Raw genomic sequence first — 27,108 nt, 5'->3', positions numbered from 1 at the left:
GCACCTGTAGCATTTGTAGTAGAGAGGAAGAGTATAGCTTCCATGCCACTGTCAACTGCACCAAAGCCAGAGCACTAAGGTAGGCAATGAGAACACATTGGGACCTTCCACCAGAACCTGCTTGCTAATAATAACACTCCCAATGCTGGTATTTTTGGTTTCTTTAGAAGTGTCGCTTCTAACCAGGTGATGACAGGAATCAGAATGCAGATTTTTTCGATAAAGATTGCCCCCTGAGGATATCAGAATGCAGATAAGAATATACGGCAAGAGTCCGGAGATGTCTTACATAATACTGAGGGAACCCTGAAGATGAACGTAGACGTGGCGTTCTCACAAGACTCCGGAGATGCTGCCGTTGGAGTCATGGCCCGAGATCACCTGGGACATATCTGTCTCGCTGCTAGTATTGTCATTGACAAATGCAATGATGCCGAAGAAGCTGAAGCCTATGCCATCAGAGAGGGACTTAGACTGGGTTCCCAATACGACCTGAAGATTGTTACTGTTGAATCGGACTCTGCAGTAGCAGTGGCTGCTGCCAACACATCGGAGGCTGTGGTGTCCAGGTGCTGAAGTGTCTACAAGGAAATTCAGTTCAGGTGATCAAAAAATCAAGATCCTGTAATTCAGTTGCCCACAGGCTAGCTAAGTTAGCTAGTGTTAGCGGAGACAGCTATATGTGGTTGCCCCCTATTCCTGCTAATGTCTTAGCTTTATTTGCGAAGGATATGTGTACGAACCAGATGATGAATGAATGAGTTTGTACCCTTCTGAAAAAAAAGACAGCAACATCGGAGCTGATCGGCTCAGAGCACTGAACACATCCAAACATAAATGCTCTCCTAAATCAGATAGCTCTTTGTGCGATGGAAGGAGAGCAGTACTGCTGTTGTCTCACAAATTCAAACAAATGCTCCCCCGTTTTCAAAAAGAATCAATATTTTTAGAGTAACTGTTATGAAAATAGTTAGCTGCGAGTACTAACTCTTCCATGAACACGCTTATGAGGTGTATATATGACCAAATTGCTAGAATAGAGACATAAAATGATGTGTCTGTCACCCACTTAATTTTGTTACGACAAAATAAAATTTGTGTGAGCTCGATGCTAATAACTCGGGGACGAAAAATGTACTCATGTCTTGAAAAACAGTAACATCATGTTTCTATAGAAGCAAAATACGGATCTTGCACACTATACGGACTTGATGAAAGTTGCATGCACCTACCTTAAAAAACCCACTCTCTACTTACATCAAACACAACAGGTAAACTCGATGAGCTGGTCACTACGGTTTGATCAACACCGGCCGGGGATGAACCCAACCTTCTCCGCAGGAACATCATACACCATCTCCGCTCCCTCCTGTGCCAAGGTGCCAATGACCGTCGAGACCCCAGGAGGGAAGGCCCACATAGGCGAGGCGAATGCGAGGCATATCCCACAGAGAAGGGGTTGTCACGTTCTGGAAGTACATCGCCACGGGTATACCATGGACCATGCTCACCCCATTGTCATCCCACAGAGAAGGGGTTGTCACGTTCTGGAAGTACATCGCCACAGGTATACCATGGACCATGCTCACCCCATTGTCGAACCTGAGATAGATAGTCGGTGCACCAAACGACCTTAGACCAGTGAAGTTGCAGCAAGTATCGAGGATACCCATGGGCGGTGCTGCGGGGCAGCGTGCCATTTGCGCCTTAAACTGGTCACGGAGAGCCGCGTAAGTCTCCGGCTTCAGGTAGGTGAATGTGGTTGCAGTGCGATCACTGCGTCACCTGCAGGGATCGAGATGTGCGGACCACCATCGCTTAGGTCTAGACCGGCGAGCCGAACTAAGTACATGTTGGGAAGGGCGGCGTTGCTCCGTAGGGCGATGTAGCTCACGTTGCCTTCAGGGCGTGGTGCCCTGATGGAGAGGAAGCCCAGAGGAAGCCCTGGTCGACCGCCAGTTCAGATGGTACGTAGGCAGTAGGAGAAGGCCACTGTGTCCGGAGATGAAGGAGCTCGATACGCGAGCGAGTGGTTGTCCCTGCTAAGATCGAGAAGGCCAGATGAACTGTCAGTCGTAGTAGCGCCCTTCTCGAGGCATGTGACCCTGAAGTTTTCCAGGGTGGTGATTGGTGTCGACTGCGAGAGCTTGAGCCTGTCTGTCACCACTGCAGTGCCATATTGCACGACGCCCTTATCTTTCGCAATGACGGAGCAGGTGGATCCACTACTACAAGTTTGGAGCGGACAGTCTGGCGACCCACACGGAACTTGGGCGATGGAGGAAGACTGGGACAGGTCGAAAGCTGGGATATCACATGCTGAGTATCCACATGGCTTGTGTCGTTGCCTATTCGACGGTACCTCGGAGGAGGGATCCTCACGAGGGGGAGAAGAAGTAGGGGCCATAGGGCGGAGTGCACACGGGACGGTGGTACGCGATTTACCCAGCTTCGGAACACCTGCACGATGACAGGGTCTACTGCTGCTTGTCTGGAATTATCTGGGCGCTTTCGCGTAGTTACAATGAGTTGTGGTTGTCTCGCTTCTAGCTCGAGATCTGCCCTCAGGGCTCCCGGGATCCGGCTTATAAAGGCACACGGATCTAGGGTTTACATGGAGAGTCCTAGCCGGATTACAGGTTGCCTAACTACGGTACAATGTCTTGCCGTGTAAGTCAAGGATCCGCCTTCCATCTACATCGTACTGGATCCGGGTTCTTCATGGGCCTCCAGGATCCGGCCTACTCCGAAGGTCGGTTGGGATCCGGCTTCCCCATCCTGAGCGCGTGTATCCGCACACAGACCGTCATGAGTCTGTGCGGTACTGGTCCGGCAACTTCTTCTACCTGAAGGATGTGTCGGATCCGGCATCGTCAAAGGTGCGGCCAGATTTCAAGGACGGCCCCCCAGCGAGACTCCGGCCTGGACTCAATGTCCCCATCTCTCCGAATCGCCTCAGCTGACTCGGGCGATTAGGTGGATCTGCAAGCTAACGGACGAAGACACCATGCGCGCCTCCAAGGATAACCTCTCCGCCGACGCACTGGACAGGCGGCTCCGAGTGCTGATCAAGATTCCGCGTGACCTCAAGATTCACGTGTGCAAAACAAAGATATCCGCACCAATGGCTCCGGGACCGCGGTATATTTCCTTGACTCAACTGTTGATTCCTTTGCAATCTCAAATTTTGTCTAAGTGTTGGTTGGGTAACTTAGCTCGAAGCCCTTGAGGAGAACGAACTCGGAACTCTTATTCGGGTCCCTCACGCGGGCAACACTGACCCGGAGGTCGCGTCGGACGCGGAAGTTCCCGAGGCTCCGCGTCCCTCCAAAAGGAAGAGGGTTGCCTCCTCCAGCCCAGCCGCCAAACGCGTCCGCGAAGCGCCTAGCACCGCGGCTACCCGAAAGGCGGAGGCGGAGAAGAAGCGCCTCAAGCTCATCGACACCAGCAACCGAGCTCAACCCGGCATCCACCAATTTTTCAGACCATCCGGGTAAGCGCTTGGTTTCCGTCTTAAAAATCTTTTGTTACTGTGAATCAGTATATGCTAACTTTATGCCTTTTTTATCTTGTAACAAAAGCTCCGGAAGCCAGCCCCCCAAGATCCCCAAGAAGAAAGCGAAACCTTCTCCGGCTTCTGTGCCCGTCACACCGGAAGTGGAGGTTCCGCCCAAGGCCTCTTCCACCGCCAAGCCGGATCCTAAGGACGTCATCAATCTTGATGACCTTCCTGAAGAACCAACTGCCGAAAACGGCCAAGGCGAGTCTGGCAAGGGCGCGTCCTCATCATTACCTCCGCCTGAACAGCCCGCCGTTACCTCAGCTGAAGCTCCGGCTGATGAAGTTGAGAAGAAGTTATCCCTAAGTCGTGCCACCGGCACGCCCCAGACTCATCCTCACCTCTTTCCGATTCTGCAAAAGGTCCCCCTCTCGTAGCGCCACGCGGAGATCTTCGCCATGATGGACCAAGTGTGGGGGCCTGCGAACACGGAAGAGCAGGAGCTGAATGACCTCGAAAGTGGTCTCAAGATCTTCTTCGCCAAGCACAAGAACGTGCGTCAGGTAACACTAGCCCCCAAGCGTTGGCTTGGACATTTTTCCGAGTAACATGCGTGAGCCGATGCTTTTAAATGCGCACCTTAGCGGAAATTTAGAATTTTCCCAATCTAAGGATTAAACTTCTCGCCAGCCCCCAGAATTTTGAATTTCCGGCTAACTTCTGCTTGCTTCTCAGAACACGCGGAAACTGCACTAAGATCTGCGCGTCCATGTGCTGGAGCAGATGACAGAGATTGAAGGGCTGCGCCTGTTGGCGTCAGAAACCCACCGGCGGGCAGTGACTGGCAACACAGTAGAGCCGGGAACAACTAGGGCTGCGGCTGGCCCCAGTCCCTCAGAGCGACGGCCCGCAAAGCCTCCTGGTCACACGTCCGATGCTATCGCAAGGGCGTGCCACCTGACCTATACCTGGTCAGGAAGGTGTTGGATGATGCCTCGCTTAGTTTCCTGCATGGCATACACGTAAACGTTAAATACGAGCCTCGATCGGCTCTCGAGGTTATCTCGTGAATCGGCTCAAAGAGCCGATCCACCCATGATTCGTACAAGGTGTCCGAATATATGGTGGCCCTGCTTGATCAAGATAAAGTTAATGCAATCTACGACGATTTAGGGTTTTCACCGCATAATCGGATCATCCTACTCACGATTGGGCCTCGCGCTCGCGCACGGTGACCGTAAGCCGATCCTAGACGAGGGCCTAAAAACCAACACGAGGTTGATCCCCGGAACGTCCTGTCTAGGGCTAGCAAACTCCACCCTACACGCCGCTGGATCCTCCAACCCTTTGTAAGGCCTAACTATTGCGGATGTTAAACTAATCCTTGATGAACAAGGAGCAACCGTAACGGATCGGATCTACTAAACTATGATCAAGCGGGGTGCCGCCCCTACACCTAAGATAGGTGTAAGGGCGGCTAGATGTGCAAGGGTTGCATTACGAAAGCATATGATACGAAGAACAATGCTAACCCTAACACATCTAAGATAACTACGTTGCTCGCCATCAAAAAGGCTTCGAGCACGAGCAACGCATGAACAACGTGGGCAGGCTTGTGCTGCCTAGATCGCAAGATGCGATCTAGGCAGCATGGTGCTTACCGGAGAAACCCTCGAGACGAAGGAGTTGGCGATGCGCCGAGATTTGTTTGTGTTGAACGTTGGTTGTTGTTTATTCCATAAACCCTAGATACATATTTATAGTCCAGGGGACTTTCTAATTTAGGCGTGCACTTAACCGTGCACGGGTAAAACTCTAACTAACCGACACGTATCCTAATATGTTACAGATACACGGGCCAACTAGCCCAAACTTTGCACGTAAGGCCGATTCACGTATTTCTCCCATGTATATATCTTCAAGTCCATCTTGATCGCGGCCCACCTCTGACTCGGTCAAATTCTGGTGATAACACATGCCCCCCTGGTTTTGGAAATGACATTTTCCAAAATCATTACGCTTTCCTTTCGTCGGGTCATGTCGTGGCAGAGCAGAACTGCCGCAGAATCTTCCATCATTACGCCTCGCCTCCTGAGCTTCTCCGTACGAATTGACAATTTCGGCATCACGTCCTCGAGAACCGTCATGGCATTAAATCTCCACTACACTCCTTTTATTTATCTGTGCCAAACGGTTCACCACTCCATCCCCTTGCTCGCGCTCTGTCCACCAACGCTAAAAAACCCTCTTCCCCTGCAGCCATGTCTTCCTCTTCCTCCTCCGCTTCAGGCCTCCCCCTCCAATCGTCGCCGAAGAACAAGGAAGAGGACGACCTCCACTCCGGGGCGAACCCCATCTCCTCTGACAAGGAGAAGAAGGAAGGAGAAGCAGAGAAGACCAAGGCCTCCCCCTCCGCCAGGCTCCCGTCGAAGAAGCGCTCCCGCATGTGGGCGGACAGAGAGGACGACGATGACGACGAGGAAGGAGAAGATGAGGAGGAGGAAGATGATTCCTCCTCCTCCGCCGGGTATCCTCCAACGAAGCGCTTCCGCAGCTGGGCGGATAGCGAGGATGATGATGATGACGAGGAGGAGGAGGAAGCCCCGGCCGACGGCCGGGGCAGCAGCGGCGAGGACTTCTCCGGCGAGTAGCGCCGATGGCGACGCCGACGACGACGCTAGCGAGGAGTAGTTATGTAGGAACAATAGTCCCTTGAGCAATCGGCTCTTCTTTTGTTCTTCTTTCGAGCAGTCGGCTCTTCATTGTAAGAAATCCCAATATTAATGAAGAATTTCCCTTAACTTGATTTCGCCGATTTCTTTCATGTTGATTTAGCCGATTTTTTTTCTCATCTGACTTTGTCGACTGTTGGCCTAATCCATGCTTAATGACTGATGGCAACGCATCAGTTTCTCACGATAATCTGCGAGACAGGCCAATTCAGTCATCCCTCCAAACTAGCCAGTTCTGCCGATGATGATGGCACAGCCGTTCTTAGCGAGTCGGCGACTTGATCTTGAGCAGGCGTCTTTAACAGAGCCCCGGAACTGTCTTGGATGCTCAAACTGATGACTCCGTAACAGAACACCACTCTCCAGACCAGTTGCGATGTAGGGATAGCCGATTCCAACCAAATCGGCTCCCCCGAGCCTTAATCAAGGCGAATCAGCCAAATGTGCCGCCATTGGCCTCAAATCATGACGTAGCCAGCCGTTTCCAACAACATCGGCTCCCCAGAGCAGAGAACCTTCAGGGTGAGCTACCCCCCGAGCTTCTTCAGTCTACTTCTTGCGCCATTGATCCTCTGATTATCACAGTTATACCTCTCGAGTCGATGGCCATGCATGTAGAGCCTTCAGAGCCTTAAGTCGATGTCTGCTGCATCGGCTGTGCTTAAATTTTTTTGAATTTTTACGGCCGATTTATGTATCGGCCCCCATACCTCAATACCCATCATCAAAGAATATCTTGGGTTGCTGGGCACTTGCCAGACATTCCTACTGCATATCCTCGTGTTTCATCCACCTGGGTGCCCCCCGAGCCGATTCGGTCAAGAGAATTGATGGTATCGGCTCTTTAGGTATTCCCTGTTGGATCAAATGTTGAACCCAACAGAATGGAAGGTCAGGATAATTTTGGCCGATTGCTGGAATCGGCCTCCACGTTGCTTGTTCGATGAAGGTTTTGTAATGTTCCTCCATAAACTTTTTGGGGCCGATCACAAGGATCAGCCTCACCACGTTTGCTCATCGATTTGCTCCAGTTACATGGTTAGGCCAGTGGATAAAACGAGCCCAATCTCTGACTTTATCATGTTGGTGCGCTTGCTGTCGTCCACCTCGAGTGCATCGTGTAATCGTGGAGCACTAAGCTTCGTCGGAAGGACGAGCACCATGTTTGTGCCAGCCGATGTTTCATCATCTGCTTTCCTTTGCTTGGGGCGCCACTCCATTTTCCGTGGACGACCCTCTTCGTCCAGGGTTCGCTGGACTTTCGCGGCCAGATCAGGTCGTGCCTTCCTCAGTGTATGCAAGTATAGCCTTTCGGCTTCCTCTAGGCCGCGCAATCGCTGAACCCTGCGCTTTTGGGAACGGCTGAGCCCATCAGGGCACCACCTTGGTCGGTGGTACCTGTCTTCTTCTTCCCCTCGTCTTCCGAATCCTCGAGATCTTCTAACCGAGGGAACTCAGCACGTTTGCTTTGTGGCGGGAGAGGCCCTAGGCGCTTGAACACGGACACGTTGGCTGTCTCCTTCTTCTTCGGTTGCATTACGGGCGGTTGCCGATTGTGGGCAATCGGCTCATTCCTGAATCCCGGCGGTGTACGAAGAAGGGACGGTCCCGAGTGCCTGTCCTCGTCGTCTCGCTCCCCTGACTTTTCCTTGGTACGGCGCTCGTGCTCCTCCTCATCGCGATCGTGCCGACGATGTCTTCTGGCTTCTCTAGCCAGACGATCTCTTTCATCATCATCGCCGTATCGCCGGTGTTGGTCATACTGACTCACATACTTGTTGAGGAGGTGATCAGAGAGAGGTCGCTGATATCTTATGTTTTTCACTTCTCCCTCTGTAACGTAGCGCTTGCCGTCTTGGCGGAGCCGATCGCGTGGAGCGGCTTCCTCTGTATCTTTGCTATGAGAGCAGCTGCCCTCATCTCCGTCCTTACCAGAGTGGTGCCCAAGCTCTACCATGTTGATATTGCACGAGAGACCTGGCTGGCACCCTCCACGGTAAGTATACTCCACCATGTTCACGGCGGGGAAGGGGTGTGTGTCGACTTTCATGGCGTACTGGTTGAAAATTAGCCGTCCATTTTCTATCGCCATTTGGATCTGCTGCCGCCACACCCGGCAGTCGTTGGTGGTGTGGGTGAACGTGTTATGCCACTTGCAGTATGGCTTTCCGTTCAGCTCCTGCACCGTGGGGATCTTGTGGCCTTCGGGTACCTTTATATGCTTCTCCGTGAGTAAGAGATCGAAAATCTGCTCGGTTTTGGTCACGTCGAAGTCGAACCCTTTTGGAGGGCCTTGTGGCTTCACCCATTTGCGGGACACGGGGCCTGCCGCTCGAGTCCATTCGGCCACTGCTACCTCTCGATCTCCCGCAGCACCTTCATCCTCGTCGCACTCAACCAGGATCACCGCACGCTTGAACTTGTCTGGTAAACATCCGGGTGGCGCTGTTCATATGCTGGCAGCCTACGCACCATGTGCGCCAATGAAGGGTAGTACTGCTTGGGAGGCCACGTCCTTGATCGATGATGAGAGACCCACCACCGCCAACTCGGCTGCTTCTTTTTCACTTACGTGAACCGAAAAGCATCGGTTCCTAATGGTCCTGAAGCGCTGGATGTAGTGCGACACCTGTCTCCCCGCGCTTCGTCGTACTTGTGCTAGATCGGCGATGCCAGCCTCGGAAGCCTCTCGAGTGATACTGCTCATGGAGCCGCTCTTCCAAGCTGCTTCCAAGTCCGGATGGATTTCGGTGGCAGCGATGTGTACCACCCGAAAGCCGATCCTGTGAGGGACTGTGCGAAGAACCTCACACGCAACTCGTCCGATGCTTGAGATCGTGCCCGGCTGTGCCAAATATCGGCTCACATGCTCGATGGAGCTGGAACCATCTGATCCACTAAACTTTGTGAAGTCCGGGAGCCGATATTTGGGTGGTAGCGGGATCAATTCGTAGTCGTTGGGGTACGGCTTGGTATAGCCGAACGTCTTCCTTTTCGGCATCATGCCGAACTGATCTTTCAGAATTGTACAAATCTGATCCGCGGTGATGGCTGAGGGTGTCGAACCCTGAAGATTCGCTGGGGTGACATACTTGACCAGCCATGCTTGTTTTTCCGGTTCTAAGCCAACTGCAGGAGCTGGGCTCTGGAGGTTTGTCGGAGTGGCGTACTTAGCTAACCACGTTTGCGCCTCAGGTAGGAATTGGTAGTCACTAGGATCACCACCAATCTTGTAGACGACGTATGCCGATGAGTTCGGCACTTCTGGCGCTGCCCATGCGAACGGCAGCGGAGGATGGGACTGGAGTGGCATCTCTCCTTTGTAAGTCCCTAGAGCTGGTCCCGACGGAGAATACCGGTGGCTCATGATTTCCTGGACCACACGCGAGCGACACGCTCCAAAGTGTTCACCGAGGCTCTCGGAGTGGCGGTGCAGCGAATGAGCCACCATGTAGTTGATCTCTCGACGCGGCGACCTGGTGCGTTCTTCCGACGGGCGGACAGGTCCACTCCATCGAGTGCGCCTTCGGGTGTGAACCCCTTCCACCGACGCCATGGGAGCGGGTTCTGTGAAAAGAGCCGATGAGTTCAGCTTCGAGGGTTGCCTTGATCTCGTCATGTTTCTTCTTGAGCTCATCAGGCAGATCCTCGTACTTGACCGGAGTGTTTTCCGCCATCTCGAATGTAGATGGCGATGTGGTGGATGTCGAAGGTTGTCCCACCGGGCGTGCCAGAATGTGTTGGCGTCAGAAACCCACCGGCGGGCGGTGGCCCGGCAACACGGTAGAGCCGGGAACAACTAGGGCTGCGGCTGGCCCCGGTCCCTCGGAGCGACGGCCCGCAAAGCCTCCTGGTCACACGTCCGATGCTATCGCAAGGGCGTGCCACCTGACCTATACCAGTCGGGAAGGTGTTGGATGATGCCTCGCTTAGTTTCCTGCATGGCATACACGTAAACGTTAAATACGAGCCTCGATCGGCTCTCAGGTTATCCTGTGAATCGGCTCAAAGAGCCGATCCACCCATGATTCGTACAAGGTGTCCGAATATATGGTGGCCCTGCTTGATCAAGATAAAGTTAATGCAATCTACGACGATTTAGGGTTTTCACCGCATAATCGGATCATCCTACTCACGATTGGGCCTCGCGCTCGCGCACGGTGACCGTAAGCCGATCCTAGACAGGGCCTAAAAACCAACACGAGGTTGATCCCCGGAACGTCCTGTCTAGGGCTAGCAAACTCCACCCTACACGCCGCTGGATCCTCCAACCCTTTGTAAGGCCTAACTATTGTGGATGTTAAACTAATCCTTGATGAACAAGGAGCAACCGTAACGGATTGGATCTACTAAACTACGATCAAGCGGGGTGCCGCCCCTACACCTAAGATAGGTGTAAGGGCGGCTAGATGTGCAAGGGTTGCATTACGAAAGCATATGATACGAAGAACAATGCTAACCCTAACACATCTAAGATAACTACGTTGCTCGCCATCAAAAAGGCTTCAGCACGAGCAACGCATGAACAACGTGGGCAGGCTTGTGCTGCCTAGATCGCAAGATGCGATCTAGGCAGCATGGTGCTTACGGAGAAACCCTCGAGACGAAGGAGTTGGCGATGCGCCGAGATTTGTTTGTGTTGAACGTTGGTTGTTGTTTATTCCATAAACCCTAGATACATATTTATAGTCCAGGGGACTTTCTAATTTAGGCGTGCACTTAACCGTGCACGGGTAAAACTCTAACTAACCGACACGTATCCTCATATGTTACAGATACACGGGCCAACTAGCCCAAACTTTGCACGTAAGGCCGATTCACGTATTTCTCCCATGTATATATCTTCAAGTCCATCTTGATCGCGGCCCACCTCTGACTCGGTCAAATTCTGGTGATAACAGCGCCAGAACGCCAAGAATAGCCGTAAGGCTTTATTGCTCTTGGAGACCCGCTTGAACGGTAAGAATTCCGGGTTGCTCGCGTATCTTATCATGAACAATCATAGTGTATAATTTGTGTGGTTTTCCGCCTTACAGAAGAAATTGCCAAGCGCCCCTCCGTCGACGCCCTCTCCGCCAAGATCCAAGTTTTAGAGGCGGAGAATGAATCTCTCAAGAACTTCCTGAAAGAATCCTCCGAGAAGGAAACTACAGAGAAGAAGGAGCTCTTGGAGAAACATGCGCGCGACATGGCGAAACTTGCTGACAAACTTAAAAAGAGCCAGCAAAGGGTGTCGACCTTGGCGGCAAAGAATAAGAGTCAAGAGGCGGAGGCGGAGGCTATCGACAAGATGATTTTCCGTAAGAACCTTTTCTGTTTAACTCCGTCTTCCTCACACTTTGCTTTGTCCGCGGAAGAAACTGATCATGATTTTCGCAGCGAGTCTTGGCTTCGAATGGACCAAAGATTCGACACTCAAAAGGACTGAAGCATATGATGAAGCGCGGAGTTCAATCGATGACCTCTTCGAAGTGTGCCGCGGAGTCGCCAAGTCGTTGTCCCTGAAAAGAGCCAAGACCACGGTGATCGACACCATGTCTAAGCTGATGAAGCAGGTGCCGGAACTTATCAAGGATTGGCAGGAGTCCTCCGCCCGCGGAGTTGCTTCCCTCTTTTTGGCGACGTGCAAAGCGCATTTCCCAACCATGAGGTTTGCGGATGTTGCGCGCGGAACTCCCAAGGGAACCAACATGAGAACCATACTCGCGGAGACCCAAGGATATGATCGACTCTTTGTTGGACGAGTTAACCACTCGTTCTGGTACAATAAGCACGATCTTCCCGAGGGCTTCTCTGACGCGGAGGATGAAGAAGAAGAAGGTGCCGAGGAAGGCGACGAGGAAGGCTCCGGATCAAGTGTTGATCACTTTGAGGAGGGCTCCAAGGACAACTCCGGCGATGACTCCGGCGATGGCTCCGCCTACATAGCTTCCGATGAGGATCAATCCTCCGAGTGAAACCTCCCGGAGTGGGTTTGTAATATAACTTAAATTCTTAAGTAGCTAGGGACGAAACACTTATGCATGGGCGGAAAATACTTATCATGCTATCTGTTTGAATATTATTTGCATGTTTCGTTTATTGAAAGCAAGTGCTGATTTTATGTTTTCCGGCTTGCTCATTTGACCTTCCACGAGTCGGAGGACCATTAGCCGGAAACGCTCGCCAGCGGCGACGAAGCCCAATGGCGATCCGTCAATAACCGCGGAAACAAGACCCCAGCGTAGGTGCCGGAAATCGCTACCAGGAATCCATGAGTTTGCAACATAAAATATTTCCACCAGAAAACTTAAGCTCACGTCCAGAAGGACGATTTTGAAAATCAAAACTTTCATACACGCCTAGGCGGAAATATCCAGCTCTGCGATTTTAGTCGGAAAACATACACGATCTAAAAATAAACAAGTAAAGGAGGTAAAAGACTCAAAGAGTGAACCAAAAGCTTTATTTCATTGATCATGTATAACTATTACAAGGTATGTAATTCTTAAAATTTTGCTAAGTGTGGAAAGGACGTAGTTGTGCAATGTTCCAGAGACGTTATGTTTCATCGTATATGTCATCCGGATCCTCTCGCTTGCGTTTTCGGTACCAGTTGGCAGGTATATCCTTTAGCTCCCGAAAATCGACAAGGTAGTATGATCCATTGTGAAGCACTTTGCTAACGATGAAGGGTCCTTCCCATGGGGATTGCAACTTGTGATCTTTCACCTGGCGAAGGCGGAGGACCAGGTCTCTGGCCATAAACGAGCGATTCCGGGCTCGACGGCTATGATAGCGTCGGAGTTTCTGCTGGTAGATGGTGGAACGTTGGTCAGCTAAGTTCCGAGTTTCTTCAATCAGGTCCACAGATAGCTGTCTGGCCTCGTCAGCAGTTTCTTCATTGTAGGCGGAAACTCGCGGTGAATCATGGATGATGTCGGAGGGGAGCACGGCTTCGGATCCGTATACCAGGAAGAACGGAGTGAATCCGGTTGACCTATTAGGGGTAGTTCGTAAACTCCACAAAACAGAGTCTAACTCCTCAGCCCAAGCTCCGGCTGCACGTCGCAGTGGTTCTTCAAGGCGTGGTTTAATCCCGGATAGTATGAGGCCGTTGGCTCTTTCGACCTGACCATTGGATTGCGGATGAGCCACAGGTGCAAGGTCAAGCCGGATCCCTACGTCATGGCAATAATCCGTCAATTCTCCTTGCGCAAAGTTCATGCCATTGTCTGTGATTATGCTGTGTGGGATGCCGAATCTCGTCACGAGGCTGCAAACAAATTTTAGTGTCGTAGCAACATCGGCTTTTCTCACTGGCTTTGCCTCGATCCACTTACTGAACTTGTCAACAGCGACCAGGAGGTACTCAAAACCGCCAGGAGATGATTTCTTTAATTTACCAACCATATCGAGCCACCAGACCGCGAATGGCCACGTGATAGGGATGGTCTTCAGCTCTTGGGCTGGAGCGTTTGGTTGAGTAGCATAGTAATGGCAACCTCGGCAAGTTTTCACCAGTTTGTCAGCGTCTTCTTTAGCTGTGAGCCAGTAAAACCCGAGCCGAAAAGCTTTTGCGACGAGGGACCTGGGGGCGGCATGATGCCTGATACGTCCAAAACGTATCTACTTTCCCGAACACTTTTGTTATTGTTTTGCCTCTAATTTGTGTATTTTGGATGCAACTAACACGGACTAACGCTGTTTTCAGCAGAATTGCTTGCTCTGGTGTCTCGTTTTTGTGCAGAAATCCAACTTTCAGGAAAATCCTCGAAATTTATGCGAAAGGTCCTATTTTCCCAGAATATTGACGGAGCCAGAAGGGCAAGCCAGGTGGGGGCCCAAGGGCCCCACACACTAGGCCGGCGCGGCCCAGGAGGGGGGCGCGCCGCCCTATTGTGTGGCCGCCTCGGCTGGCCCCCGACGCCCTCCTTCGGACTACTTAACGCCTTCGACCTAAAAACGCACGGGGGTTAGAAGAAATTGCCAGAAACCATCCAGTACGCCGCCACCGTCGCGAAACTCCGTCTCGGGACCAGAAATTCCGTTCTGGCACTCCGCCGGTACGGGGAATTGGAGGAGATCATCGCCATCATCACCACCGACGCCTCTCCATCGACCAGCCATGTTTCCCCCATCCATGTGTGAGTAATTCCCCGCTGTAGGCTGAAGGGGATGGTAGGGATTGGATGAGATTGGTCATGTAATAGCATAAGATTGTTAGGGCATAGTGCCTAGTGTCCGTAATTGGTACTTTTATGATATTGTTGCAACTTGTTATGCTTAATGCTTGTCACTATGGCCCGAGTGCCATGATCTCAGATCTGAACATGTTATCAATTCATGATGATATTCATTGCTTTATGATCTTACCTGCAAGTTGTATACACGTATTGTTGTCCGGAACCTAAGGCCCCAAAGTGACAGAAATTGGGACAACCGAAGGGGAAGGCGGTGATATGAGGATCACATGTGTTCACGGAGTGTTAATGCCTTGTTCCGGTGCTCTATTAAAAGGAGCACCTTAATTTCCAGTAGATTCCATAGAGGCCCGGCTGCCACCGGCTGGTAGGACAAAAGATATTGTGCAAGTTTCTCATTGCGAGCACGTACGACTAAATATGGAACACATGCCTATTGATTGATTAGTACTTGGATACTATTTTATTATTATACTTCGCAAATGCCCTACTTTGATTGTTACATGAGTTTCTCTCATCCATGCAATGCACGTTCATCCATCCCCGTGCCTACGGTATTTTAATCCTCGCTGTTTACTATAATCACTAATGTTGTCTTTGTTACTCTGTCGCTGTTATTTCACTACCGCTACTTGCTATAAAGCTGCTACTACTCGATAAACTCTTGCGAGCAAGTCTCGTTTCCAGTGCAATTGAATTGACAACTCCGTTGTTAAGACTTTCAAGTATTCTTTGTCTCCCCTTGTGTCGAATCAATAAATTGGGTTTTACTTCCCTCGAAGACCTGTTGCGATCCCCTATACTTGTGGGTCATCAAGACTATTTTCACGGCGCCGTTGCCGGGAGCATAGCTTTATTTGGAAGTTCACTTGGATTGATATTGTTCGCTGCAAATTCTCCATCATGGGTAAACCTCGCGATCCTAAAGTCGCCATATTACCATCCACTACAAGAAAAGGTACAACTCTGAGTACCTCTGCTGCTCTTGATTCACCATCTGTGATTGATAAACTTGTTTCACCACCACATGCTTCACATGCTGGTACTTCTGCTAGATCTGAAAATTCCTCTTATAATATTGATGATGCTTCTGCTGTGCTTGATGATAGTGGTTCATTGGGATCTTTTCTAGATGCTACGATTGCTAGGTCTAGACAAATTGAAAGTACTGAAACTCCTAATGAAAATGCTGCTACACTCGTTAATTCACCTAAGTCTCGTTGAATACTCTAGTGATGATCTTGATGAAGATTATGTAGAACTTGATGATGATTTTATTGATAAATGCAATGCTACTACTGATGCAAGAAAAATTAAAAATTTGCTTGCACAACATACTGTTAGATATAAACTGTCTCCTGATCCTAAATTTGCCACATCTCCTATAAACATTAAGGATAAGGATTATGATTTTTCTCTTGATCTATCTCATATATCTATTGTTGAGAAAACACCTTTTTGTGGTACTGAAAAAGAAAGTGTTGTAGAACACATGATTGAGCTATCAACTCTTAGTAGTTTGTTTTCTGATGATGTTAAGAAGCGTACTTATTTCGTTGCTAAAATTTTCCCTTTCTCATTAAAGGATGATGCTAAAACTTGGTATAATAGTTTGCCACCTGATTCTATTAATAGTCCAAAAGAATTGTTTGATGTTTTCTTCCGGAAATACTTTCCTGCTAGTTCTCAACATATTGCTTTGCAGAGAATTTATAATTTTGATCAGGAAGATGGAGAGAAATTGCCTGAGGCTTGGGCTAGATTTTGCTCTCTTATTAGAGCTCGGCCTGAACATGATTTGGAAAAGCATGATTTACTTGATATATTTTATAGTGGACTAACCATTGAGTCTAGGGCATACCTGGATAGTTGTGCTGGTTGTGTTTTCAGGAAAAGAACTCCAGACGACGCTGAAGAATTATTGGCGAGAATAGGCCGGAATCATGATGATTGGTCTACACCTGAACCAACCCCGACATCAATATTGAAGAAGAGGGGTATGATTAAATTGAATGATGAAGATATGAGGGAAGCCAAGAAATCTCTTAAAGAGAAGGGTATTAAATCTGAAGATGTGAAGAATTTACCTCCCATAGAAGATTTATGTAAGATCACTCCCCCTTCATCCATGATTGAGGTACACTATATTGAACGCTTTACTAGAGAAGATATTCCATATTCAAAACCTCCTGCTCAATGCTTAGATGAGTTTGATAATTATATTGTTAAGCAAAGTAATTTCAATATGAGAGTAGAGAATCATTTAATGGAAAATTCTCGAGCTATTGGTGAATTGCATGGTATTGTGGAGAGAACCTCCAATGATGTTAAGATGCTTGTTAAACATTTTCAAATGGTTCAAACTCAAATTGATCAACTCACTAAAGTGCAAAATGACTTGTTAAAAGATAATTCTAAAGAAAAACATGCTTATGAAGTAACAACTAGATGCGGTGTTTCTACCCAGGATCCTCTATATCCTGAAGGGCATCCCAAAAGAGTTGAACAAGATTCTCAACGAACTGAAACTAGTGCTCCATCTAAGAAAAACAAAAAAGAAACATAAAACTGTTGTAGAATCCTTCGAGCCTGTTAATGATCCTAATAGTATTTCTATTTCTGATGCTGAAACTGAAAGTGGTAATGAACATGATAAAGATAATGATAAGAATGATGCTTCTGATAAAGAAGAGGTTGAATATGAACTTGAAAAGCATGCTAAAAATAAAAAGTATACTAAAGAAGATTTTATTGCTAAGAAACATGGTAATGAAAGAGAACCTTGGGTTCAAAAGAAAATGCCTTTTCCTGCTAAGAAACTAAAATCAAAGGAAGAAGAACACTATAACAAATTCTGTGATTGGATGAAACCTTTATTCCTGCAAATACCTTTGACTGATGCTATTAAATTGCCTCCTTATTCAAAGTATATGAAAGATATTGTCACTAACAAAAGGAAAATTCCTAATGAGGAGATTTCCACTATGCTTGCTAATTACTCTTTCAATGGTAAGGTTCCAAAGAAGCTTGGTGACCTGGTATACCGACTATTCCTTGTTCTATTAAGAATAATTATGTTAGAACTGCTTTATGTGATTTGGGAGCGGGTGTTAGTGTTATGCCTTTCTCTCTTTATAAGAGACTTTATTTAGATAAGTTGATACCGACTCGATATATCTTTGCAAATGGCTGATAAATCTACTGCTATTCTTGTTGGTATATGTGAGGATGTTCCTGTTCAAGTTACTAATAACTGCTTGATATTAACTGATTTTGTTGTGTTGGAAATGCCTGAAGATGATAATATGTCTATTATTCTTGGGAGACCTTTTCTTAACACCGCAGGGGTTGTTATTGATTGCAATAAAGGAAAAGTTACTTTCAATGTCGATGACAAGGAGCATACCGTTTATTTTCCCAAGAGGATTGAGAAAGCATGTGGAGTTAACACAATTTCTAATGTGAGAACTATCAAAGTGGGAACCATCGATTGTCCTATATATGAGCCTAAAGAAGAATACAAAACTCTTGTGATTGGATCCATATCAATACAATACAAGGTAACATGATTGATTTGAGGTTTAATTCTTCTTATGCTATGTAAAATTTATTTGGTGGCAAGACTTGATCAACCTTGTTAACAGATTCATTTTATATGCATAGAAGAGCTAAACAACATCTCTTTCTTCCTCCACTTGATCTACTTGCTGTAGCACTTTTGTTTTGCAAGGTTCTTTAGTTAATTAGAGATTTCAAAATCTTTTTCTGCCCAGTAATAATAATTTTGACACCCAGAAATGTGCATTTTTCAAAGTTTTCAAAAATTCACAAAAATTATACCATTGGTCCTATTTTTCGACGAGGCACACAGGAACACAGGGGATGACCAGTGGGGCACCCCAGGGTGGCACCCCACAGGCCGGCGCGGCCAGCAAGGGGGGCGCGCCACCCTGTTGTGTGGGCCCCTCCTTGCCCCACTACTTCATCTCTTCCTCCCACTTTCTTCTCTCTCCCGAAAAAACTCGCACCAGGTTCCTCTCACTCGCGTTTCTGCTCAAGAGCTCAAGATTTCTCGATCTCTTTTCTTAGCCCAGATTTCTGTCTGAAATTTGGCACATTTGCTCTCCGGTATGTGACTCCTCCGATTATCCAAGTAGAATTTTGTTTGGTGGAGTATATCTTGAATATTTTGCTGCTGTAGGTGATACGTCTCCAACGTATCCATAATTTCTGTTGTTCCATGCTTGTTTTATGACAATACTTACATGTTTTGCTTGCACTTTATGATGATTTCATGCATTTTCCGGAACTAACCTATTAACAAGATGCCACAGTGCCGGTTCTGTTTTCTGCTGTTTTTGGTTCCGGAAAGGCTGTTCGGGCAATATTCTCGGAATTCGACGAAACGAAGACCAAACCTCCTATTTTTCCCGGAAGCGTCCGAACACCGAAGAAGAGTCGGAGAGGGGCCGGAGGGCCACCACACCATAGGGCGGCGCGGCCTGGCCCGGGCCGCGCCGGCCTGTGGTGTGGCGCCCCGAGTGCCCCCTGCGCCGCCTCTTCGCCTATAAAATCCCTTTCGACCTAAAAACACCGTAACTCTTGACGAAACTCCGAGAAAGACTCCGGGGCGCCGCCACCATCGCGAAACTCCAATTCGGGGGACGAAGTCTGCGTCCCGGCACCTGCCGGGACGGGGAAGTGCCCCGGAAGCCATCTCCATCAACGCCATCGCCTCCATCATGCTCCGTGAGTAGTTCCCCCATGGACTACGGGTTCTAGGCTGTAGCTAGTTGGTATTCTCTCCCCCATGTACTTCAATACAATGATCTCATGAGCTGCCTTACATGATTGAGATTCATCTGATGTAATCGGTGTTGTGTTTGTCGGGATCCGATGGATTGTTACATTATGATTGTCTATCTACAAAGTTTATGAAGTTATTGTTGCTGCAATCTTGTTATGCTTAATGCTTGTCACTAGGGCCCGAGTGGCATGATCTTAGATTTGAGCTCTATACTTATTGCTTAGATTGTATCTACAAGTTGTATGCACATGTCACTGTCCGGAACCAAAGGCCCCGAAGTGACAGAAATCGGGACAACCGGAGGGATGGCGGTGATGTGAGGGACACATGTTTTCACGGAGTGTTAATGCTTTGCTCCGGTACTCTATTAAAAGGAGTACCTTAATATCCGAGTAGTTTCCCTTGAGGCCCGGCTGCCACCGGCTGGTAGGACAAAAGATGTTGTGCAAGTTTCTCATTGCGAGCACGTACGACTATTATTGGAAAACATGCCTACATGATTAATGATCTTGATATTACTGTCTTAATGCTATTTCAATCCTATCAATTGCCCGACTTGTAATTTGTTCACCCAACACTTGTTATTGGAGAGTTGCCACTAGTGTAGATAGCTGGGAACCCCGGTCCATCTTTCATCATCATATACTCGTTCTACATGTCAATCTGTTTTACGGTGCCATTGCTCTCATATTACTATTACTGTCTGCTGTATTACTTGTTACTATTGCTCTCATATCATTGCTACTTTCACATCACCCCTGTTGCTAGTGCTTTTCGAGGTGCGGCTGAATTGACAACTCAGTTGTTAAGGCTTATAAGTATTCTTTACCTCCCCTTGTGTCGAATCAATAAATTTGGGTTTTACTTCCCTCGAAGACTGTTGCGATCCCCTATACTTGTGGGTCATCAAGACTATTTTACGGCGCCGTTGCCGGGGAGGCATAGCTCTACTCATAAGTTCACACGGGGAGTACACTCTACATCTCTCTCTGTTTTATTTTATTTTGTTTTGCTTAGTTTACTTTTGTCTAGTTTATTTGTGCTTAGTTTATTTCTGTCTAGTATTAGTTTGCTTAGTTTACTTTTGCTTAGTTTATTTTTGTCTTGTTTTATTTGTCTCATATACCCAAAAATCCATAAAAATTTGAAAAACCAAAAAATTAAAAACTGCTGTTATGGGAGAACCAACAACCTACTTGGAGCTTATAGAATGTTATAATTGTTATAGAGAATCAAGAACTGGTAAAATAATGAGTGCTATGATAGAAAAATTGAATACAATTGCTAAAATCTTGCTTGAACGCCATGATATAAACTGTTGCTCTCAACGGGATACTAAACATCTTAAATTTCAATGTGGCTTTAGTGAGGAATTTTTAATTAAGAACTATAATCGGAATTGCTATATTCATTATGGGTTCGAAGAGGTAGAACAATTTGTCTTATTTATGGGAGCCTCCGAGATAGAATCCTTCATGGTTGAGAATTATGAAACTTGTGTTGTTTGTAAGGGCCTTAAAGATTATGTCTCTACTATCCTTAATTCTTGCATAGAATGCTACAGTAGGAATCCTTATATCCTTGATTATAAAGAGAGACACATTAATGCACAAGAATGCACTCACAATTTGAAGGAACCGGCGGAAGAAGAAATTGATGAACACATTGGATGAAAAAGAGGAGGAAATTGATGAACCTGAAAGCTCATTGGATGAAAAAGAAGAGGAGAGCGACGAACAAAAGGAGGAAGAATGGATTAGCTACCCATGTCAACCTTCTAATGAGAGTAACTCTTTATCTCTTACACTATTTGATTGTCCTCCATGCTTACCGGAAGAGGTTGAATGTTATGTTCCTGTGGATTCTCTTGAAATAGTACCTATGAGTAATACTTGTGAGAATGATTATGCTACTGTTATATATGATAATCCATGCTACTTTGATAAATCTTATGATAATGCTTTGTTTGTGCCTGATGTCGAAATGCATGGTACTAAAGAATTTTGTTTGGCAAATGTCTATGATAAAGCTCTAGATGATGGTCCTATGTTACTTGATAATATTAATTGTACTACTAATGAAAATGGGATTGGAGAGTTCTTGACTTATTCTATGAGTCCCATATCTATTGAGATTGATCAACTACCTTGTTATATTATTAATAAAAGTAAGTTTGAAAGTTTTAATTCCACTATTCTTGAACTTGATAAAAATTATGTGTTTGGAAATCATGAAAAGTATGCTGCATGTGATAGCTATATTGTTGAGTTTGTTCATGAAGCTACTGAAAATTATTATGAGAGAGGAAAATATGGTTGTAGAAATTTTCATGGTACTAATACACCTCTCTATATGCTGAAATTTTTGAAGTTATTCTTGTTTTATCTTCTTATGCTTGTCACTTTGTTCTTCATGAATTTATTTGTGTACAAGATTCCTTTGCATAGGAAGCATGTTAGACTTAAACTTGTTTTGGATTTGCCTCTTGATGCTCTCTTTTGCTTCAAATACTATTTCTTGCGAGTGCATCATTAAAACTGCTGAGCCCATCTTAATGGCTATAAAGAAAGCAACTTCTTGGGAGATAACCCATGTGTTATTTTGCTACAGTACTTTGTTTTATATTTGTGTCTTGGAAGTTGTTTACTACTGTAGCAACCTCTCCTTATCTTAGTTTTGTGTTTTGTTGTGCCAAGTGAAGCCTCTAATCGAAGGTTGATACTAGATTTGGATTTCTGCGCAGAAACAGATTTCTATCTGTCACGAATCTGGGCTGTTTTCTCTGTAGGTAACTCAGAAAAATATGCCAATTTACGTGCGTGTTCCTCAGATATGTACGCAACTTTCGTTAGTTTTGAGTTTTCTGATTTGAGCAACGGAAGTATTTTATTAAAATTCGTCTTTACTGGCTGTTCTGTTTTGGCAGATTCTGTCTCTGTTTTTTGCATTGTCTCTTGTGGACTTTAAGCGAGGTTTTCTAGACGTGGAGAGCTGTAGCTAATGTTTTATTGAGTTCTTGCAATGTGCCACTACAGGACCAAGGTGGATTCAAATTTTTTTGAGTACTAACCCCTCTAATGAAGTTTATGAGAAGTTTGGTGTGAAGGAAGTTTTCAAGGGTCAAGAGAGGAGGATGATATATGATCGAGAAGAGTGAAAAGTCTAAGCTTGGGGATGCCCCCGTGGTTCATCCCTGCATATTTCAAGAAGACTCAAGCGTCTAAGCTTGGGGATGCCCAAGGCATCCCCTTCTTCATCAACTTATCAGGTTCCTCCCCTGAAACTATATTTTTATTCGGTCACATCTTATGTGCTTTACTTGGAGCGTCTGTGTGCTTTTATTTTTGTTTATGTTTGAATAAGATCGGATCCTAGCAATCCTTGTGTGGGAGAGATACACGCTCCGCTTTTTCATATGAACACTCGTGTTCTTCGTTTTACTTTTAATGTTCAATGATAAAAGTTGGAAGCTATTGCACTTATTTATATTTGGTTGGAAAAAGAAAATGCCTCATATGTCTTGGATAATTTGACACTTGGCAATTGTTTTGAGCTCTCAAATAGATCATGATTAAGTTTTTTCATGTAGTCTAAGCCTATTAGTGGAGAACTACTGTAGAGCTTGTTGAAATTGGTTTGCATAATTGATCTCTCTTAAGGTCTAGATATTTTCTGGTAAAAGTGTTTGAGCAACAAGGAAGACGGTGTAGAGTATTATAATGCTTGCAATATGTTCTTATGTAAGTTTTGTTGTACCGGTTCATACTTGTGTTTGCTTCAAATAGCCTTGCTAGCCTAAGCCTTGTATCGAGAGGGAATACTTCTCATGCATCCAAAATACTTGAGCCAACCACTATGCCATTTGTGTCCACCATACCTACCTACTATGTGGTATTTCCTGCCATTCCAAAGTAAATTGCTTGAGTGCTACCTTTAAACAATTCAAAATGCTTCTCAATTTGTGTCAATGTTTTATAGCTCATGAGGAAGTATGTGGTGTTTATCTTTCAATCTTGTTGGGCAACTTTCACCAATGGACTAGTGGCTTCATCCGCTTATCCAATAATTTTGCAAAAAGAGCTGGCAATGGGATTCCCGAGTCCCAAATTAATTAACAAAAATAGACACTCCTCCATGGTATGTGATTGTTGGACGGCACCCGAGGATTCGGTTAGCCATGGCTTGTGTAAGCAAAGGTTGGGAGGAGTGTCATCATCATAATAAAACTAAAATAAAAAGGCACTCCTTCATGGTATGAGATTGTTGGCGGGCACCGAGGATTCGGTTAGCCATGGTTTGTGAAAGAAAGGTTGGAAGGAGTGCCACCCAAAAATAAAAATAATTCATGGGAGCCGCTCTTTGAAGGTTTGTCTAGCAAGGGGGTTAGAGTGCCCACTACCATTCGTTGACAACAACAAACACCTCTCAAAACTTTACTTTTATGCTCTCTTTATGTTTTCAAAACCAAAGCTCTAGCACAAATATAGCAATCGATGCTTTCCTCTTTGAAGGGCCATTCTTTTACTTTATGTTGAGTCGGTTTACCTACTTCCTTCCATCTTAGAAGCAAACACTTGTGTCAAGCTGTGCATTGATTCTTACATACTTGCATATTTGCATTCATCATATTACTTTGTGTTGACAATTATCCATGAGATATGCATGTTACAAGTTGAAAGCAATCGCTGAAACTTATATCTTCCTTTGTGTTGCTTCGATGCCTTTACTTTGAACTTATTGCTTTATGAGTTAACTCTTGTGCAAGACTTTTGATACTTGTCTTGAAAGTACTCTTCATGAAAAGTTTTGCTATATGTTATCTATTTGTTAGCAACTATAGATCATTGCCTTGAGTCACTTCATTCATTTCATATGCTTTGTAATAGTATGATCAAGGTTATGTAAGTAGCATGTCACTACAGAAATTATTCTTTTTATCGTTTACCTGCTCGGGACGAGCAAGAACTAAGCTTGGGGATGCTTGATACGTCTCCAACGTATCCATAATTTCTGTTGTTCCATGCTTGTTTTATGACAATACTTACATGTTTTGCTTGCACTTTATGATGATTTCATGCATTTTCCGGAACTAACCTATTAACAAGATGCCACGGTGCCGGTTCTCGTTTTACTGCTGTTTTTGGTTCCGAGAAAGGCTGTTCGGGCAATATTCTCGGAATTCGACGAAACGAAGACCAAACCTCCTATTTTTCCCGGAAGCGTCCAGAACACCGAAGAAGAGTCGGAGAGGGGCCGGAGGGCCACCACACCATAGGGCGGCGCGGCCTGGCACTGGGCCCGCGCCGGCTCGTGGTGTGGCGCCCCGAGTGCCCCCTGCGCCGCCTCTTCGCCTATAAAATCCCTTTCGACCTAAAAACACCGTAACTCTTGACGAAACTCCGAGAAAGACTCCGGGGCGCCGCCACCATCGCGAAACTCCAATTCGGGGGACAGAAGTCTCGTCCCGGCACCCTGCCGGGACGGGGAAGTGCCCCGGAAGCCATCTCCATCAACGCCATCGCCTCCATCATGCTCCGTGAGTAGTTCCCCCATGGACTACGGGTTCTAGGCTGTAGCTAGTTGGTATTCTCTCCCCCATGTACTTCAATACAATGATCTCATGAGCTGCCTTACATGATTGAGATTCATCTGATGTAATCGGTGTTGTGTTTGTCGGGATCCGATGGATTGTTACATTATGATTGTCTATCTACAAAGTTTATGAAGTTATTGTTGCTGCAATCTTGTTATGCTTAATGCTTGTCACTAGGGCCCGAGTGGCATGATCTTAGATTTGAGCTCTATACTTATTGCTTAGATTGTATCTACAAGTTGTATGCACATGTCACTCGTCCGGAACCAAAGGCCCCGAAGTGACGAAATCGGGACAACCGGAGGGGATGGCGGTGATGTGAGGGACACATGTTTTCACGGAGTGTTAATGCTTTGCTCCGGTGCTCTATTAAAAGGAGTACCTTAATATCCGAGTAGTTTCCCTTGAGGCCCGGCTGCCACCGGCTGGTAGGACAAAAGATGTTGTGCAAGTTTCTCATTGCGAGCACGTACGACTATTATTGGAAAACATGCCTACATGATTAATGATCTTGATATTCTGTCTTAATGCTATTTCAATCCTATCAATTGCCCGACTGTAATTTGTTCACCCAACACTTGTTATTGGAGAGTTGCCACTAGTGTAGATAGCTGGGAACCCCGGTCCATCTTTCATCATCATATACTCGTTCTACATGTCAATCTGTTTTACGGTGCCATTGCTCTCATATTACTATTACTCGCTGCTGTATTCTTGTTACTATTGCTCTCATATCACTGCTACTTTCACATCACCCCTGTTGCTAGTGCTTTTCCAGGTGCAGCTGAATTGACAACTCAGTTGTTAAGGCTTATAAGTATTCTTTACCTCCCCTTGTGTCGAATCAATAAATTTGGGTTTTACTTCCCTCGAAGACTGTTGCGATCCCCTATACTTGTGGGTCATCAGTAGGTAACATGTTTAGTGAGCTTGCATGCTTGTTCTAAGTGGTAAAAACTAGTTTTGATGCATGATTAGTACTCTAGCAAGTTCCTATGGTAGTTTCCCTCAATTATATGTCACCAAATCAAATTTTATATTATTTGTTGAAAAATTTCAGAAAAGGAAGATGGATAACCACAACTTTGGAGAAGTGTTTGAAAGAGAGACGACGAGCACGGGGAGGCCCTCAAGGTCATCCACCCGATTCAGGCAATCCTATAATGAGGACCTCATCGCACCGAGCTTCGCACCCGAAGAGGACAATGGAGTCCCTAACTCTTCATCCTTCCCATGTTATGACTTTTTGAGAAATGCAGGGTTGTTGGATGATTTCTTGACCCTCGTCGGTAAGGCGAGGCTTAACCACCTACATGGGAGATGAGAGTGAGCAATACTACACGCTCACTAAAATCTTTGTGGAGAGCTTCAAGTTCAACAACAAGCACTTTCGCCCGACAGTCGCATTCAAGATCTATGGTAAACCTATTACTATGAAGTTGGAAGATTTTTGTGCTGCATTGGATATTGCCCCTGTAGGTACAGCAAAGAAGATTGAGGACAACCCCAAGGAATTGCTGGAGCTCTATAGAGGAATCACCAATGATGATTGTCGCACCATTCAGCGTGGCAAGATAAGAAACATTCAACTCCCCGCCATTAAGTATTTTGCTTATTACATTGCTACTAGCATTCTTGGTAGGGAGAACACTAGTAATATATCTAGCTATCATCTTGCTTTCTTGATTGCTGCACTCATCGGGGACACACCTTATCATCTTGGTGCCCTTGTTGCTCGCCGCTTGTCTAACAAGGGGCCCATATTTGGAGGAATTATTGCATCGCGCATTTTAGCATATCTAGATCTTCCCCTTAACCCTACCGATGTGAAAATAACTCCTATGAGGCTTGATATTGCTGCTATGAAGAGTCATCAATTTGTTACAGCTGACTCTAGTTTAGATAATATTGTCTATAGAATGTTGTTTGCTGACGGGGAAGAGAGGGAAGTCCCTTTGCCGCAGCCAGATTTGTTTAGTATTGACAGGGAACCATGGTCGCGCTCTAAGGAGGAGGTGGATGAGCAGCTGAAGATACACAGGCTTCCACCAGCAGCATGACTCCGAGGACGCCGAGCCCTCCTACGACTACACCGTCACGTATCCGGGTGCTTCTTCAAGCACATACCCGGAATATGATCCATCTTCGTCGTACTACGGAGGTGCTACTTCATGGGCACCATGGGGTTGATCTCCACTTAGGCCAAAAGCCTAAGCTTGGGGGGAGGTATACCGGCATCACTCATTCTTCGCATATTATGGTTGCTGGATACTTGTATATACTTGTTTAGTTTC

The 27,108-nt window shown here is 46.4% G+C and overlaps 1 pseudogene; it reads right to left on the bottom strand.

Annotated features, from left to right (window-relative positions):
* Nucleotides 1-1,303: 1,303 nt before the first annotated feature.
* LOC124647543 lies at nt 1,304-2,871 on the bottom strand (annotated as a pseudogene).
* Nucleotides 2,872-27,108: the final 24,237 nt, after the last annotated feature.

The sequence above is a fragment of the Lolium rigidum genome, chromosome 4 (genome assembly GCF_022539505.1).
Source record: "Lolium rigidum isolate FL_2022 chromosome 4, APGP_CSIRO_Lrig_0.1, whole genome shotgun sequence".
NCBI lineage: Eukaryota > Viridiplantae > Streptophyta > Magnoliopsida > Poales > Poaceae > Lolium > Lolium rigidum.
The sequence above is the reverse complement of the archived record's forward strand: the minus strand, read 5'-3'. Positions and strand labels throughout refer to the sequence as shown.